This window comes from Perca fluviatilis, chromosome 8 (genome assembly GCF_010015445.1).
Source record: "Perca fluviatilis chromosome 8, GENO_Pfluv_1.0, whole genome shotgun sequence".
Classification (NCBI taxonomy): domain Eukaryota; kingdom Metazoa; phylum Chordata; class Actinopteri; order Perciformes; family Percidae; genus Perca; species Perca fluviatilis.
This window is the reverse complement of record NC_053119.1, coordinates 22,758,402-22,776,236: the sequence shown is the minus strand read 5'-3', so window position 1 is coordinate 22,776,236 and position 17,835 is coordinate 22,758,402. Positions and strand designations below refer to the sequence as shown.

General features: G+C 41.3%; 1 non-coding gene across 1 annotated transcript; it reads right to left on the bottom strand.

Moving 5' to 3' along the window:
- Window positions 1-17,693: 17,693 nt before the first annotated feature.
- Window positions 17,694-17,767, bottom strand: trnat-agu. The gene has a single exon. It is a non-coding gene; the product is annotated as a tRNA-Thr (tRNA).
- Window positions 17,768-17,835: the final 68 nt, after the last annotated feature.

Sequence of the window (17,835 nt, the reverse complement as noted above, 5' to 3'; positions counted from 1 at the left end):
GGCTCTATGGATGGCAATCTTGGTCTGTCGGTAGGTCCATCGGTTCACCACTTCGGTCCCGACTGAAATACCTCAACACCTATTGGATGGATTGCAATGGCATTTGCTAGAAACATTCATTCAACACTTTGGTGATACTCATCCAGCACACTCATCAGGTCAAAAATATAAATTTGCCAATACTTTGGTTTATAACCAAAAACGAAACGACAGAAAATTGTTTAACTGGCAACTATTTTGATGATCAATTAATCTTTCAAAATAAAAATAAAAAAACATGCAATATAGTTACAGCATATCAATGGAGATTTGTTGTTTTCATATATGATAGTACATTTAACTGATTTGTGTTTTGGGACTGTTGGTTGGACAAAACAAGACATTTGAAGATGCCACCCCTTGGACTAAAATAAATAATACAGAAAATCATTAGTTGCAGCCCTGGTTTTTTCTTATACTGTAAATTAAATGTGATTCTTTGGTTTTGTAGGTTACTTTGACCAACTTGAAGTGTCAAGTTTTATGACTACTACATGTACACTGCTAGTAGCTTCTGAGTCATCTAACGAGAATCAATCAACAATGTTCCTGCCAGGTTTTCAATGCAGGGCTTAAAGAGGACACCAGACTGCTCAGTGTAGCCAATTACTCACTGTTTACAATGGCAGCAGCAGCCTTGATAGAATAGAGTGGATGCATGGACTGAAGGACACACATACACTTGGGGAATATACACACTCTCCAGAGATCTGGGTTAGTGTGCAGTGCTGTAGACCTACTGAGACAGAAAGAAATACCTTGTGGCTAGACTGTAAACATGCGAAGCTGTGATTTCAGCCGAAACAAGCAAATCCAGTACTAACGGAATGAGTATTGATTCTGCCCTGTTGTACCTGTGTCTGCATTCATTATATTATCTGTGATTATTGGCGAGTAAATTGGGGGGAAATGTTTAAATGTGTTGCAGTCTGATCCATTAAACCACACTGACGACATGAGCAGCATCTTTGTAACTCATCATCAAAATAGGCCTTCTGCAGCTGAAATTGTATCTACATTTTCCATGAGGCTTTGGGTTTCTGTTTAACTTTTCCTACTTTTTAAAGGGGGTAATTACTTTAAATCAACGGTGGTAGTTCACTCTGTGCAAAAGCTATTAACCAAGCACAAAGAAGACATGGGAGGAGCTGGATTATGTTTTTAAATGGACATTAAGTCATCTGCAGCATCAAGATTTGTAGGGGTGCACCGATAGCCACGGCACAGACAAGAATATGAAAAAATGATCCGAGATGGCAATATGCAAGGGTGTAATTTCCATTTACTAATCAGTTTTATTTACAATTCCTACACCCTTGGCAATATCAAAGATAAGTAAAAACAAGATCATAAGTTTGACCATACTGAAGAAATGAACTCTTGGAATTTTAAAGATTGTAGGCTTTCAAAGCCATAGAGTGTGCTGCAACATCAAAGTACAATAAAGTGTTAATATGAGCTCAGATAACTCATCAAAGAAGAATAACTGTGCTTTAGGGGGCTGTGGAGTGTACCAGCAAGTATTCTGGCTTTGCATTTTAATAAAACTGCATAACACTTTTAGGAGAAACACCAAAAGACAGCACTACATGCTGAGGAAATAAAGCTGTCAGTGACGCCTCCGTTTCTGTCAACTCTTTAGTGTGAAAATGTTTTTGAAAAGTTGACAGTTGTACTGTGCACTTATTTGTCTCAGTTGTCTCAGGTCTCAGTTAAAACACACATTTATTATTATCAGAATATAGATAGGCTATATAATAAAGGATTTACTTGATAGAGACGCTACTTTGAGAAGTCACACACACACACACACACACACACACACACACACACACACACAAGTTTGCATCAAATATATAAAATCTAGCCAAATAAAAAAAAATTAGAAAGGGTGCAGTAAAAGAAATACATTTGAATGTAAAAAATGCAGAAATAATTCGAAAATTTGACAAAACATCCATCAGAAGGGGAACTTCATAAGCACAATTCCTCCTTCACAATCGTCCAAAAGGTGGCAGTGGAGGGCGACTGTGCAGTGTTCAGCCTCCCCTACTGTGAGGAGCTCCTCCAGCCCTAAACAGAATTACACATGCCCTATTAATGTCCTCCCTTCCTCCTTCCGCGATGACCCACTGACCTGCAACTGCAGAGCTGGATCCGATTCAGAAGCATTACAAGAGAGGAACAAATCCTTGCTACTTGTCCCTAGTTGAACAAATCCAATTTGGAACACACACCTTAAACATGGGAACCGCCTTCTTTCAATTCCCTCTTGTCCTGTCTGCTCATTCAGTCTGATCGACTCGGTAGATTTCCTCAAATTGTGCTTTCCTGGCCAGCGTTCTGGGAAAGCAGGAGGAAAATCCTTAAACAGCTCAAACTCCCCGAGTCAGACAAACATCTACGTTGATAAAGGGGAGCAAAATCCAACAGAAAAGTCCCTAAAACAAGCCACTATACGAGTACATTTTAGGAGCAGTTCATATAGCCTAATGACAACAGATTATAGTGCTGGCATGATGGCCTGAGCTAAAAAAGAACAATCACTCAACTTTAACCTTGTTAAGTGCTTAGTCAAAACGCAGCCTAGTGGCTCACAAAAGCAGCACACCTCACTAACTAATGACTGTTGAAAATGTGAGTTTAAATTGGGAGCTTCTCTTCAGGAGTTCCTATACAACTAGTGGAGTGGCCTACTTCTACAGTATATTCAATTAGCCAGTCAGCCAGAGCTGGCACTGTGGCCACCAGGGAGGAAATCATTCCTACTCAAGACACCACAGAGGAAGCAGCTGATATCATATTACAATTCAGTATGTATAACAATTAATGAGCTGTGAGGGGCATAGCCAGTCTCTCTGACAGTATGAGTCTATGTCCACACATCTCAGCTCCTATTTGGGTTATTTATTGTAAACTGTAGGATTATAGAAAAATAAATCAGGAGTAAACTTCTCCCAGTTTGGGCATATTGAAAACATTTCCTTACTCAGTATATGCAGCTAGATGCACAGGTTAGGAATTTAAAAACATCATCAAAATACATTGATTGTGGATTAAATAGCTTTCTTTCTGATTAAAGTTGCACTAATTTATGGATTTATTGACGATGTATAGGTGAAGGTCTCCCTCATAGTAGTGTTAATTTTGTCACCTATTTTTAATTTAGTCTTGTGCCAAATATCCTTGTTAGTTTTAGTCATATTTAGTCATTCACATATCTTTTTTTGTTAGTCAAGTTTTAGTCGACTAAAGTTCTCGTCATTTTAGTCAAAACATTTTAGTTTTTTTTTTAAAATAACAAATTATTTCTGATTTCTGAGTCAAATAGTTATATAAAAATAAAATTATATAAAGTTATATAAATAATCGAGCCTCTTCCTTATTTCACCAGTAAATTCCTGTTAAACGACAAAAACAACCACTGAATAGGAAATGGGTATTTTACAATAACATTGAACGCAGCACGAGGCTGGCTAGGCGAGTTTGAAGTGAACGCAACATATGTGTTGTTTTTCATACAACGGCAGCTACAGACTGTCGTACATCCCCCCCATGGGTCCCCCCCCCCGCCTTGGAATCCTCTACAGTGAAATACAGAAACTTTTACACCGTTTAGTAGGGGTGGTACGGTTCACAAAACCCACGGTTCGGTTCGTATCACGGTTTTAGGGTCACGGTTTTCGGTTCAGTACGGTTCTTATTTTTTCTTTAACACTCCAGAATATACTTCAGCATATAGCTAAAATTAGCATATTGAATGCATGTTGCACAAAACGTGCACACAGTGGCAGTTCTATATTGTTATATTTCATCATAGGTAACGTGAAATCCAAAATGTTCCCACACACCAGACTATAAACGACGCTGGCGCATCCTCCAGCTCTGGGCAGCCTCTCTCCCACTGGACATTTCTGCATGTGACGTGACCTGCAGCGGCACCCCACTCCACTTGAGGAGCGGTCGGCTCGGTGTCTCTCAAAATCTGACGAAAATCTTTTAAACTGACCTTTGTCGATCTGAAATGAAGACAGATTCAGCAACTGCATGGCCTATTTCTCGCTTAAAATGTTTTCAGAAACAATATGAGATCGTATTCTGAACGAGCCGCCATGACAGTCTGTTTTGAAATTTGGGACCAGCCAGACCCATGTGACGCAATCGTCCAATCAGCTGCCATGGGTTGCGTTTGTCACGCCCATCCCGCTCGTCATTCCCAGTAACTGTTTTAACATAGGTGTCGAAAGTGGACACTACGGCAGTAAGAGGTTAGTGCACATTAACAGTGTACTGACGAACCGTGCGGTACACACACGCTCCGGACCAAGACTAGCGAACCGAGCGGTTCGGGTGTTTTTTCATGAACCGTACCATCCCTACCGTTTAGCTCTCAGCATTTGAACCGTGTTTAATCCAGCTGCTAGCTAACGGTAGGCTAACGTTACAGTACCTGCTGCCAAGTATAGTGTTAACTAGCGTCCCGTGCAGCGATGTTTCGGTTGCCTCTAACGTCCGTTTAGGAGCATCAGAGAGAAGCGCAGGCATTTAAGTGGAACCGAAATCCGCGTTGCTATTCGGTCCGGTACATAATGGTCATTAAGGCACCGGTCGGTGCCGTATTAGCACTGGGTCTCGGTACCCGACCCTAGTAACAGCTGAATATTCTATCTCATGATGGAAAAGTAGAGACGATTGTAGATGAAAATGAAGAGAGATTTTATCTTAGTTCTTATTTTCCGCAAAACATTTTAGTCTCGTCTTTCTTCGTCAACAATAATGCATGTTAATTTAGTCTTAGTCGGCGTTTTTGGACATTGGCGCAGTCTCGTCATTGTCTCGTCTTAGTCATGGAAAAAAAGGTCGTTGATGAACATTTTTAGTCTCGTCTGACGAAATTAACACTACCTCATAGTTGAGAACCTACAGAGAATTATCGGTTTGTAAAAATTCGCTATTTGCAGAGTAGAGCTGTGTTTGCGTAAAACAGAGCGGTGGACAAGAGTGGACTGAGCAGACAGAGCAGGTTGAAATATCGCTTTCTACATGTTTATACCGGTCTACACAGGTGAGTGCATTGATAAGTATTGACTTTTTACTCACGAAGGTTTAGTTGTAGCCTATTTACAAAAAAAGTAGACTAACGTGAGTTAGAACACGGTCAGTCAGGTGCTGCGTGTTTTAACGCACACACATCTCGGCTCAGCTGTGTGTGTGGAGCTCGGGCATCGCTGTACAGAATCCCAGCATGTGAATAGAGATGTAAATACAGGGGGCTGGGTTTTTGCTCTAAATGCTTGAAATGATAAATAACAGAACACATTTTTTCCTCTTTACATTTTGTGAATTCATGATTATTCTGCAGGCCAGACTAAAAAGCTTTGGCGGGCCGGATGTGGCCCACGGGCCGCCAGTTGACGTTGGCTGCTATAAAGTCTAGTGCTGCAGGCTGACATTAGTTAGTTACACCTCACAATCCTGACATGACAGACAGTGGGTGTGGATGGCTCCTCCACGGCCATGACAATGAAAACAAAAACAATTACTCTCTCTTTTGGTCCCTGCCCTGTGTTGAGCTGCTTGAAGGAAACTATATACATTCTTGTCCTGCAGGTCTGACGTGTAATGAATGATGCATTTCAAAGGTTGTGATTCTAAACTCAAACCGAACATAGGCCTGTAGCCTTTTCGGTCTGCATGGGTCATATTTGTATGTAAATTAACATTAACATTTCTCCACTCTGCTTCTACATTCAGCTGCTTGCCATTCAACAACCTATGTGCTTTCCATGTGTGTCCACCGCAGCAGTTTTAACTAACCATCGTTTCCTGCCTTCAGTTGCCCTGTGGCATCCTTTAATTCCTTCTCTCCACTTTTCCTCACTCACTCTCTCCATCCCCAGCTTTCCTGTTGCTTAAGTTGGCCAGACACATGCTCACACATGCAAACTCTCCTCTTCACCCACTCAGGCCTCCTCCCTTCGATTCTCGCTCTTTATCTATGCTCCACCTCTCTAGCTTTCAGCATGCTTTTCTCTCCCCATTTTTTGTCTCTCCCTCCCTCCCTCTCTCTCTCTCTGCATGCAGCTCACATGCTCTGCTCTCAGCACCCGCCATCAGCTTCATCCAGCCAGGCTGCAGTATTGATGAAGGGAGCTTTACTAGCGGAACAGTACAAATCTGCTTGCCAAAGATCAAATCTCTGAGCGCTTCCTCACATCTGGACAATACATTGCATACTAACAAAAAAATCCACCATGGTTTTCATCCACAGCTACAGGAGCTGGACTCCCCAGCTCCCAAGGGAATCATTTCAATTAATTAACCGAGAACCCTTCGCTTACCACTTGCTGATCAATGAAGGGCCATTAATCACAACAGCAGACGGATCTTACACATGACCAAAAAGAACATTGCTAAATGTAATGACAAAACCCAAAGTCTTTCTTAAAGCAATAGTTTGACATTTAAATATGACGACAACCTGTGATTTTACAGGGTGGTTTTGAGCTTTGGGGGACTTTGTTACTTTCAATCGTTGTTGACTTAAGCTAGGCTTGCTTCATATTTTACACACGGGTATGAGAGTAATATCGATCTTATCTAAGTTTCTGGCAGGAAATCAAATAACTTCCTCAAATATTGAACTGTAGTTCTAACATCTAAAGTGATTGTGTTTCTCATATCAAACTAAACTTAAAAACAGTATTCACAAAAATTTAATTTTTTAACAGTAGATGGACTTGGGGGCTTACGCCGCCTTCACACTGGCAGTTGAAATCGGCTCCGATACGGCTTCGAAACGGCCGGAAGTCATTCATTTCCTATGGAGATTCACAGACCCCATGCAAATGGGTCCGAACCCTTATATATATATATGTCAATGGTCCGAACCCGAACCGGGTCCGAACGAATGCGGTGCGAAAAAAATCGTGTCAGTTGGTCATCCGGATGCGTTAAAAAATTTTTACTCTTGCGAAAGGTTACGGACGGTTTCTATCCCATGGAAGTTAGCGTTGCTATGGTACTGATAAACAAACCTGCTAATGCTAATTGGTTAGCTAGCAACAGACACCGAACTATTGACATTATACCACTATATCACATTTAATCGACCTGACATGTCAACGTCTTGGGCAACTTTTATCCACGCAGCAGCCTTTCTATTTATAGCTTTATAAGAGAGGTCGTAGAGAATCGTACATTCAGACACTTTCATCACATTAATCACTCATTCTAGCTAGTCTCTCTGCCATTTTTGTGAGTCGCTTCCGAAGTTGTCAACGGTGTAGTACGACGTCCGCTGGGGGCGTATTGCGTATTACGGAGCTGATTTCAACTGCCAGTGTGAAGACGGCGTTAGGGGTAAATATGCAGACTATTAACCACAGCCCTTTGTTGCACCTGTCTCTCTCCCTCAATTTCTGTCTTCTCTCTCCACTATCGCAACCTAATAAAAGGCATAAAATTATCTTTAAAAATATGGAGAATTTATGAAGTCACAAGGGCAAAAGATAGAGCATGTTTATTAATGTCATACACTGTGTGTACATATTTCATGCATTGTTGCAAGTGATGGCTATTTTGTATACATCAATATGCTGTTAAACCAAAATGTAATTTATGTGGTTTGCATCATATACCTGCTTTAGTTTTATAAATTCATGACATAAAAGAACCCCAACATGTGATTTAAATCTTGACAAGACTCCAGCTTCAGTCTGCTGCCTGATACAGTGAATAAACCCTGTCTCGGCTCTGCACATTGTTCTAGCTGGCTGCCTACTCTCATCTTCAGTCAAAGACTATGGGCTGGGCAAAACCTCGACGAAAATCAATGCAGTTTAAAGTGCAATGTGTGGGAACATTAGTCAGCTCGTTTCATGCAGAAAGGCCCATACTGCTACGACTGGTATACTGCTAGCTGACAGATACATGTGCCCAGAAGAATATTAGCATTTAGACTCACCAGTTCTCCGGCTGGCAAAGTTATGACTAATGAATGCTATTATTCTGTCGCTTTATATATCTTTCACCCTCACGACCCTAGCGTGTTTGTGTATGCTGATCCATATTCATTTAATCTAGCAGGCAGTTCACATCAAAGCCTCGGCCACTTGAAACTTGCTATGAGTTGTCAATGTCTAATATGAAAAGCAGAAACATTTATAGTTTGTATTCAACAAGGCGGATCAAACGTTTGATTTTTAATCAAGGGTGGACAGTTGGGTCGACTTGCACCAGAGGATGCATTTGCGCTGATGGTAACCTATGACAGGTCAAAGGTCAAGGAAAGGGTTGCTAGTCAAAACTCTTGCAGTAACCTCCTTCAGTCATATATGTATCTGTATCATTAGCCGCCATTTTAAAAAGCCAGAGTAAAAAAAGTTTATTATTTTGCAGTCATTACGTAGGTGCCAACTTTACTCTGCCATGCCTCAAAACTACTGCATCATTGTTGTGCCTTGTAATTATGGTGACTAGGACTCCCTCTGTTATTATTGCTACTGCTCTACTAGAGTCATGCATCCAGTGTTGCTAAGGCAACATGCACAACAAAGGGCATGATGGTCCATTTATTTCAAGGAACAGTAAAAACTCAATAAAAGGGAGAGCTGACAAACGGATAAAAACAAGTGAAGGTGTAAAAGCTATGATCCGTCACCTAACAAGCCATGTTTTGTGTGGCTCCTGCAGCAACTTGCAAAGCACTCGTTTTGTTGGTATTAGTTAAACAATTTCTACTAAAAAACTAATGGTGGATATATAACAAACTGCACAGTGAGAATTGAAGTAAACATTGCACAGATGTATATGTTTAAATACTGTCTGAAACATAGTTAAGTTGGTTTGAACATTAGTTAATTTGATTCAGTTAATCATCATCTGACTACTTATAGGATATACTTTATAAGATAAGATACTTTATAAGGTATATCTTTTCTTCATCTTATGTGATAGTTGACTCTGTATATCTTTGGATTTTGGAGTGTCGCTCGGGGAAAAAAAACAAGCAATTTGAAGACGTCACCTTGAGCTTTAGGAAATTGTGACATTTTTCACCATTTTCTGGCATTATTTTTAGAAGAAAAATAATCAATCAATCCAGAAAATAATTTGGCAGATTGATTGATAATGACAACACTCAGTAGTTGCAGCCCTATGAAAAACATATTTAGCCACTTAAAGGTGCAATATGTAATATTGTGTGTAATACTGGCAGCTAGCGGTTAAAATAGTTACTGCAGTACAAATTCAAAATACTGGAGAGTCGTTTCCCCCGCCCCCTCCTGCTCAGACTCGAAGTTCACGGGGGTTGCCAGGCTGAGACCGCAGCATTCAACAATGTTGCTAGACGCTTTTCTCACATAGCCAGACATTACTCCACAGCACAGCGGAGTAGCTAACGGTAGATGCTGGCTATATTGACAGTCATAAAAGCCTTGCTCACGCGGAGCTCTGTAACCAACTGACAGACACACTTTTTCGCCTTAAAATTACAGTATGAACCGCTAAAAACACAACAAGCTCACTGTCCTCTCCACACGCCAGTCAGGCACACTTTCTCGGCTTAGAATTACAATACGAACCGCTAAAAATACCACTAGCTACCTTGCCGACGGAACACACTTCATTGGCTTAGAATTACGGCAACAATCGCTAAACACACTGCAAACTCACAGTCCTCTCTTTCCGATTTACAGCCACCCTCTCGTGGCTTAAAATAACTCACCGTTGTCGGCTCCAGCCGCTGACGAGGCTATACGCTGTAAACAGCCGTGGGCTGCATGCCTGGTCCTCCGGTAACGTTAGCTAGCAGTTAGCAGGGTTAGCAAGGCGGCGTTAGCCAGGACCAGTCGGGATCACGTTACTGGCTATGTCTCAATTGTTTTTGCGAGTAACCAACTCGGGTAGGCCTACTCTAGCTATATAATTCAATATGAGTACACAAATGTTAAAATAACAAAAAATGCCCATCCCTAGTAGCTGTGATAAATTAGCCTGAAGCTAATGCTTACCTGTTCAGGAGAAAATAAGCCAACTCTGCGTCCTTTTGGGATCTAAGCTGTCTCCATCTTTCAAATACATCTCCATTATTTACCAGGGGGTTGTTACGTCTCTGGTCACGCAACTGTTAGAAACATGCTGTTTTCTTTTTTTTTTACGTCAGGTAAAATCTATCTCCGTTGATCCTGTTTGTTTGTGTGCTGCTTTCATGGCTGTACTACCGTTACAGCTGGAAGCGCCGCTGGGTTTACGTTTTACAGGTATATCTGGCAACCCGGCCTGGCTGTCAAACTGGGCCGTTGATAACAACACACAGATCAAAACATAAACACAAATTTCGGCCACGGAATGTAAATTTCAAAAGAAAAATACTGACATTAGCATTGTTGTCAGAAAAGATAGTATTTCAGTTTAACATGTTTCCTTAATATCTGATGAGGCATTGGTGTCATTTTTGGATTTATTACAGTACAAATATTACATATTGGACCTTTAATGGTATAAGAATGGGAACCTTGCGAAATCTTTAGTAAAAGTTCCTCAACCTGTTGGACCATACACAAGTCAGGTGGCTCAATGCCAGTAGGCTTACCACACACACACACACACACACACACACACACACACACACACACACACACACACACACACACACACACACACACACACACACACACACACACACACACACACACACACACACACACACACACATCAGCAAGACAAATGACAAATATCTTGATGAAATAAAGAGATAATATCAGGTTGTGATGGGCAGGCGATATCCTAAACTTCAAAAGGACAACAAGAGCAAAAGTTGCACAATGAAAAGAGATAGTGTATCAAAGTAAACTTAGTATGAACTTGAACTTTTCTTTTGGGCCGCAAACAAGTTCAAAGCATCTCCTACTACTCCACCTACATAACCTGAGCGTGCGCACACACACACACACACACACACACACACACACACACACACACACACACACACACACACACACAATACAGTGTTTCTTTAGTAGATAAATAAAAGAAATAATAATACCAAAGCACAACTGCGCATACAAATCAAAACGGGTGGCTTTTAATTTTGCTGGCATTGCTTCAGCCTGGTATGTGGTGTTTGTTTTTTTCAAACTCGCTCTGCTCAGCAATCAGTGTATTTGCTCTCCAACATATGACTGATCCACCGAGCATTTATTCCCTCACAAATGATGCAGTTTCCCTTTATGTGAATCAGTACAAAAATGTCACATTGTTTTTTAAACTGTAAAAAAGTGAAACTGAAAAACTCCTGAAACAACATTCATCCTGACAGAATCTGATCAATGGTATCTGAGATACTGTATGTGGCAAATACAAGATGACTTAAATATTGTCCCTAAATAACAGATTCAGTAAATAAACAACGGTCAATGTGTCCTTGCTGTTTACATTGCCTCATCTAATAGTAATTGTGCTCTTTTGTTAAAGTTACAGCTTGTGGTTCCAAGTTTCATTAAATCCACAACAATTTTGGTAATAGAAAATAGAACTGAAAGGAAAAGCAAAGTTTCTGTTTCTGTGGGAAACACAGAAAGCAGAATAGCAAATCAACCTCAATCCTCTAGGCACAGTAAGTGATGCATCTTACGGGCTAGCAAGCATGATTGCCCTAACAACAAAACAACCTAAATATCTGCAGGAATTCAAACTTGATTACAGAAAATCTAAACACAAAAAGAAGGTGCTGTAGTAGCCACACTTTTTTAACAATAACTAAACTTCTGTGACTCGGATCACAGTCTGGCTCGACAGTAATGAAGACATAAAAAATACATATCATGTATATTTGGATAATAAAAGTGCACATAAAAAGTGCATTGCATTTAAAAAAAGGCCCAGACAGCCTTGGTACACCCCACAGACACACTGACTACCAATTGCAATGTCACACCGCCGCCCTCTCTCTCTAATCATTTCCTGTCATGTCTATACTAATGACTTTCTAATAAAATATATACAATTTTGTTGCACCTGTTAGAGCAGGATACCTTTACTCTTCTTATATATAGTGCAATTTTTTGGTAACCTCACATAAGCCCCAGCATGACTCTACCAAACTTCACCCTGACTAGAGGACTTTTCGGGAAGAATAACTGATAATGCCTAATGGGTTTGCTATGTGATGCTGATAAACGGATGGACATACATACAGTACATGTGTAATCCCCAACATCACGCACACAAACTCTCCAATGTGTTCCTACAGTAGTAAGTCCTCAGCAAGAAAGCATGATCTGTTCCTCTAAGCTTTAGTTAAATCTTTCCTTCCCGTGTGTTTGCTGGCAAGACTGAGCGAGGTAAGATGGCACACAGTCGGTGGGTGAGGCAAGATAGGCCCTTTTTAAGGTTGTGCATTTATTTTCATGCGTGTCTCAATAAATAAGTTAAAACATGGGAAGTTGTATCAGTTTAAATCAGTATAGATCAAAGTCAAGTGACAATGCCTTGACAGAACAAGAGTACACATTGATCTGAATGTGAAAGTCTCTTTGTGGTGGAAGAGAGTCTGTGTGTGTGTGTGTGTGTGTGTGTGTGTGTGTGTGTGTGTGTGTGTGTGTGTGTGTGTGTGTGTGTGTGTGTGTGTGTCCGTCCTGATGCCATGGTGACCCAGACCTGGATAAGCATCGGTTAGATGATGAGCTTATGTAATTTGTTTCATTGTACAGCTGAGACAAATAGTCCATCAACAGAAAATTAAGCTGCTACTATTTTAATAATCGATTAATTGTTTAAGTCATTTAATAAGCAAGAAACACATGGTTTCAGCTCCTGAAATGTTTTAAATTATGCTAAAAATTTTATATTTACCAAATGATTTTTCTAGTGTTCAAGAAAAAGATCAGCACATTAGTTAATAATGAAAATGATCGCTAGTTGCAGCCCTATTTAATTGTGAATATCTGTAAGAATAATCTCGAATCATTACGACTCATTTTGTTACTAATTTTCTCTGCCTGCTTAATCCTATCAGAGTTGAGCCCTACTGTATATATCCCAGCATACACTGGGCAAAAGACCACATCCACAACATATCACCAATCTCAGAGCTACCACCATAGACAGTATATGGAAGGCTACCACTGGCTTCATTTATTATTTACAAGGTAGCTTCCTGAAATATGTGACAATCCAGCACATTGGATTATTTCACCAACGACATCATGTTTTCATGTTTTAGGACAGGACGGACTATCATATTTATCTTTTCTTTTTTTTTTGCACACATCTGTTTGCTGTAATTCAATGTGCAAGTGTTTGGGAACATACAGTACAAGCACATTCAATCATCGTACCCAAGCAGCCCCCTGGGGTGGCCACACTGTTGGTAGCCTATCTTCGGGTGCCGGTGACGTCGCTCCAATAGCATCATGCCATGAAGTAAGCTCCCACTCCAATTCGCATGCACTTTACAGAGCGACTGCGCTGCTCACACTCCAGTCCGCTGCAACCAGTCACGCCGGGAAAATCACGCTGTTAAATACCCGTGCATCTCCCCTGCAAGACTGCTTAACAAAACCAGACACACACACACACGCACCAGGAAACAATGCGCTTACAAATTCAAGAAAAGTTACATAATCAAACACCATGTGAGAGTAATAAGCTAGGCGATAAATTGAGGTGGTATCCGTCTGGTAGACTACTGCTATCACTGCTGCAAAGGGGCAAAGGAAATGAGCTGTCAAATCTGTCACACCTCCTTTTGCAACAGAATCAATCAACCAATCCATCAATCAAACAATCAATCGATCAATCAAGAGGCCATCAGTAGTGGAACCTAAGAGAGGCAAAATGAGGTATGAAGCTGAAGAACTGTAGGCTTCTGTGGATGCAAATGTTGGAAATGCTGGAAACCGCCGTTAGGGAGTCAAGTGTGGTCCTCATCGTAGGCTACACGTACCCAGTAGTCTGAGTCCTCTAACGTAAACGGCAACTTCCCACACTTCAAAGTAGCCTGCCTGTGGGCTGAAAATACACGGCTTTTGCAATATTTGCTCTCAGTCTATAGTAGGCTACCACTAAGGCACCGGCAGCAGCGCCCGGCGTCACACGGAGAAGCGCCCGCTGCCAAGAAAACCAAACCCCGGCGAACAAACACTTCACTCCCACTACGTCGAACAGTCATCAACCGCCGCCGCCCTGCTTACCTCCGATGGTGACCCGTTCTGTCTTTCTTTCCCTTCGGCCTCCTTTTTCTGGCCTGGATGGCCATTACTGCCGGGGTGAGGTTACGTTTATCAACGGGCATGACCGACGTCCGAGTCCGGAGAAGGGTGTAGGAGGGACGGGGAGAGAACACAAAACACAAACACACATCATTAAGCTCTAAAGCAGGCTGGCACGGGTCATTTAGCGTGCCAGGTAGGTTAGCTACACGCGTTAACTTCCGCCACTTTTATACTTTTATTTAAATCATTAAATAAAAGCAGAAGTGTGGTAGCATGGTCAAGTTGGAGGCTGAGGGATACGCACCTTTCCTGGAGCTCATGTTTCCTCCTCTTCCCCTCAGCAGGAGCGGGCAGCTCAGCAGCAGCAGCCGGATTCTCTCTCTCTCTCTCTCTCTCTCTCTCTCTCTCTCTCTCTCTCTCTCTCTCTCTCTCTCTCTCTCTCTCTCTCTCTCTCTCTCTCTCTCTCTCACACACACAAAAACACATACACAAACCTCTACCTTTAGATGACACGCGCTCCCTCTGGCGGGAGTCGCGTGCAGTCCTATGTGGGTAGATTTTTTTTTTTTTTAGTCCAGTTATCTCTATGGAAGAGTAGAACGTGTAACAATCCTAAGTGTGTGTGTGTGTGTGTGTGTGTGTGTGTGTGTGTGTGTGTGTGTGTGTGTGTGTGTGTGTGTGTGTGTGTGTGTGTTTGTGTGTGTGGGTGTGTGTGTGTTTGTGTGTGTGTGTGTGTGTGTGTGTGTGTGTGTGTGTGTGTGTGTGTGTGTGTGTGTGTGTGTGTGAGAGAGAGAAAAAAAAAAAAAAAAAAAAATTGGCAAAGACACCAGGGCAGCCAAACACCAGTTAGGCCTACTGGTCGACGGAGCATGTCACTCAATATTCCAAGGAGAACAGACAGACTAACCAGTGCACTGCCTGGATTGACTACGGATAGGCTACCAGTTCTGAAGTGGAGTGACTATCAGCCACCTTCTCTCCATGGATGACATCAAGCTGCATGCCAGGAATGAGCGTGACATTGACTCACTGATCCACATCACGAGGCTCTACAGCAATGACATCGGAATGTAATTCGCATTAGATAAATGTGGTTGGATGGTATCAAAGAGAGGTAAGATGGTCACAACTGAAGGGGTCGAACTACTAGGAGGCAACGTAGTCGATGTTCAGGACAGCTACAAATACCTTGGAATACCACAGGCAAATGGAGACCATGAAGGCTGTAAGGCAGTCAGTCACAGTCAAGTACCAGTGGGCAGGTTCCTGAAGAGCCAGATGAATGGTAAGAACAAGGTCTGAGCTATCAACACATCTGCACTGCCAGTCATTAGATACCCAGCTGGTATAATAACCTGGCCAAAGGAAGATATAGAAGCCACTGATATCAAGACAAGAAAGCTCCTCACAATGCATGGAGGGTTTCACCCCAAGTCCAGCACCCTGAGACTATACATCAAGCGAAAAGGTGGGTGGCAAAGGAATAGTGAGCGTCAGAGCCACTATCTAGGATGAAACCACAAAGATCCAGGAGTACATCAGGAAGATGGGCCCAAGTCATGACCTGCTAAGTGGATATCTCAGGCAGCAGAAACCCGGTGATGAGGAGGTAGGGGGAGAGGAGGAACCATCATGGAAGGACAAGCCCCAGCATGGGATGTACCACCGACAGATAGAAGAAGTGGCTGATACCGAGAAATCCTACCAGTGGCTAGAAAAGGCTGGTCTGAAAGAAAGCACAGAGGCACTAATAATAACAGCACAAGAACAAGCTCTGAGCACGAGCTCAATAGAGGCCGGGACAGGACCCAAGGTGCAGGCTGGGTAAAGATGCCCCTGAGACAGTCCAGCACATAACAGCGGGGTGGAAAATGCAAGTAGGTACGGCATACCTGGAACGCCATAACCAAGTGGCTGGGCATGGTGTACAGGAACATTTGTGGCGAGTATGGGCTCGAAGTCCTAAGGTCAAACTGGGAGGCACCTCCAAAAGTGCAGCAAATGAGAGTTTGTATTTTATTTTTTATTTTTGTATGTATATTATTTGAACTTTCCATTTAATGTTACACTATATTTCTACTCCAGGAAATATTGAACTTAATATAATACACAATATTAAGTTGTAATTGGCTCCACATTGATCAAGTATGATATTAAAATTCTGTTTACACTATTCACACATGCATCAGTTCTACTTCCACTACTTGTGGTATTTTAGTTTTTAGTAAAATAATATTTCTTCCACCACTATACTTCTTCTTGATGTTTGGATGAAGTCTCAGGATGAGCACTTGTTATAGGCTAAGCTTATAGGTTTGGTATGCATGACCTTTTCTGCATCACATTCCCCATCTCTCTCTACCCATGTTTCCTGTCATATTTCTTCTGCTGATTATTCTTTCTTAAAGGCAATACTCCAAAAATGCTTCAAAAATGAAATGCTTAGACCTCACAATAGACATATTGTGTAACAAACAAAAGCAAACTGCACTGACAAAACATGTATTTAGTTTAGAAAGACAACTGAGGTGCAGTAGTTTAGTTATCTAATACCTCTTCTCATATGTTACATTTCTACATTGCATCTATGTACACTCAATACAAAAACTTGGTAGCAAGCCCAGGTCGTTGCTTTTATACTATTTTTAGTTAGCTGTGTGATGTTTGTATTCCGTCCACAGACCACTCTCTGTTTTATGCTATTTCATCAAGATGTGTTGGACTTTTTACATAGATTTTGATGCTGTATGCTTGGACAGTATTACAGTTTTATTGTGGTGCACAAAAGCTCCGTCACTCTTGGTTAGTATGAGAAACACCATCTTAGGGTGATAAATAACGTGAAATTATTTGTCCAGGTCCCACTACTCATGCAGTGGTATTTATACAGCTCTCCAACAGACAAGTGAGAATAAGACTTGCGTTTAAAATGTATGTTTATGGATAATAATATCTGTTAAGGACACAGCTCCCTCACAAAGTCTGAAATCACAAACAATTGAATTACCAGAGTGACAACAAGGTACACATTTGTTACTAGAAGTAGCCTACAATAATTATAATCCCCAACCCCTTACAGTTTAAAAAAAAGAGTTCATATGTCAGGTAGATAAAGTATAGAATGTAAGAAAATAGTGAAAGGTGCTATTTAAATGCTTGTTTTATTTGACCAGGAGTCCAAAACCCTATAAAAAATATTCAGTTTGCAATCAGAAAAGCAGCCATTTATGACCTTTGAGAAACTTTACCAGAAATTGTTTTGAAGTTTTGCTTGAGAAAGATTTAAATGATTAATTGATTATCAATCTAGTTGCTGATTAATTTTCAGTTGGTCAACCACTTAATAGTTGAAGCTCTACTGTAATTGAGTTAGTCAAACAGATATATATATATATATATATATATATGTCCATGGGTCGGACCTCCACACTGAAAAGGCACCGCTGGGATTCGAACCCAGGATCTCCTGTTTACTAGACAGGCGCTTTAACCATCTAAGCCACGGCGCCGGTAGTAGGTCAAATATTACTATTAACTATTATCGGACAAGCACTGTTTGACCATACATACTTTGATA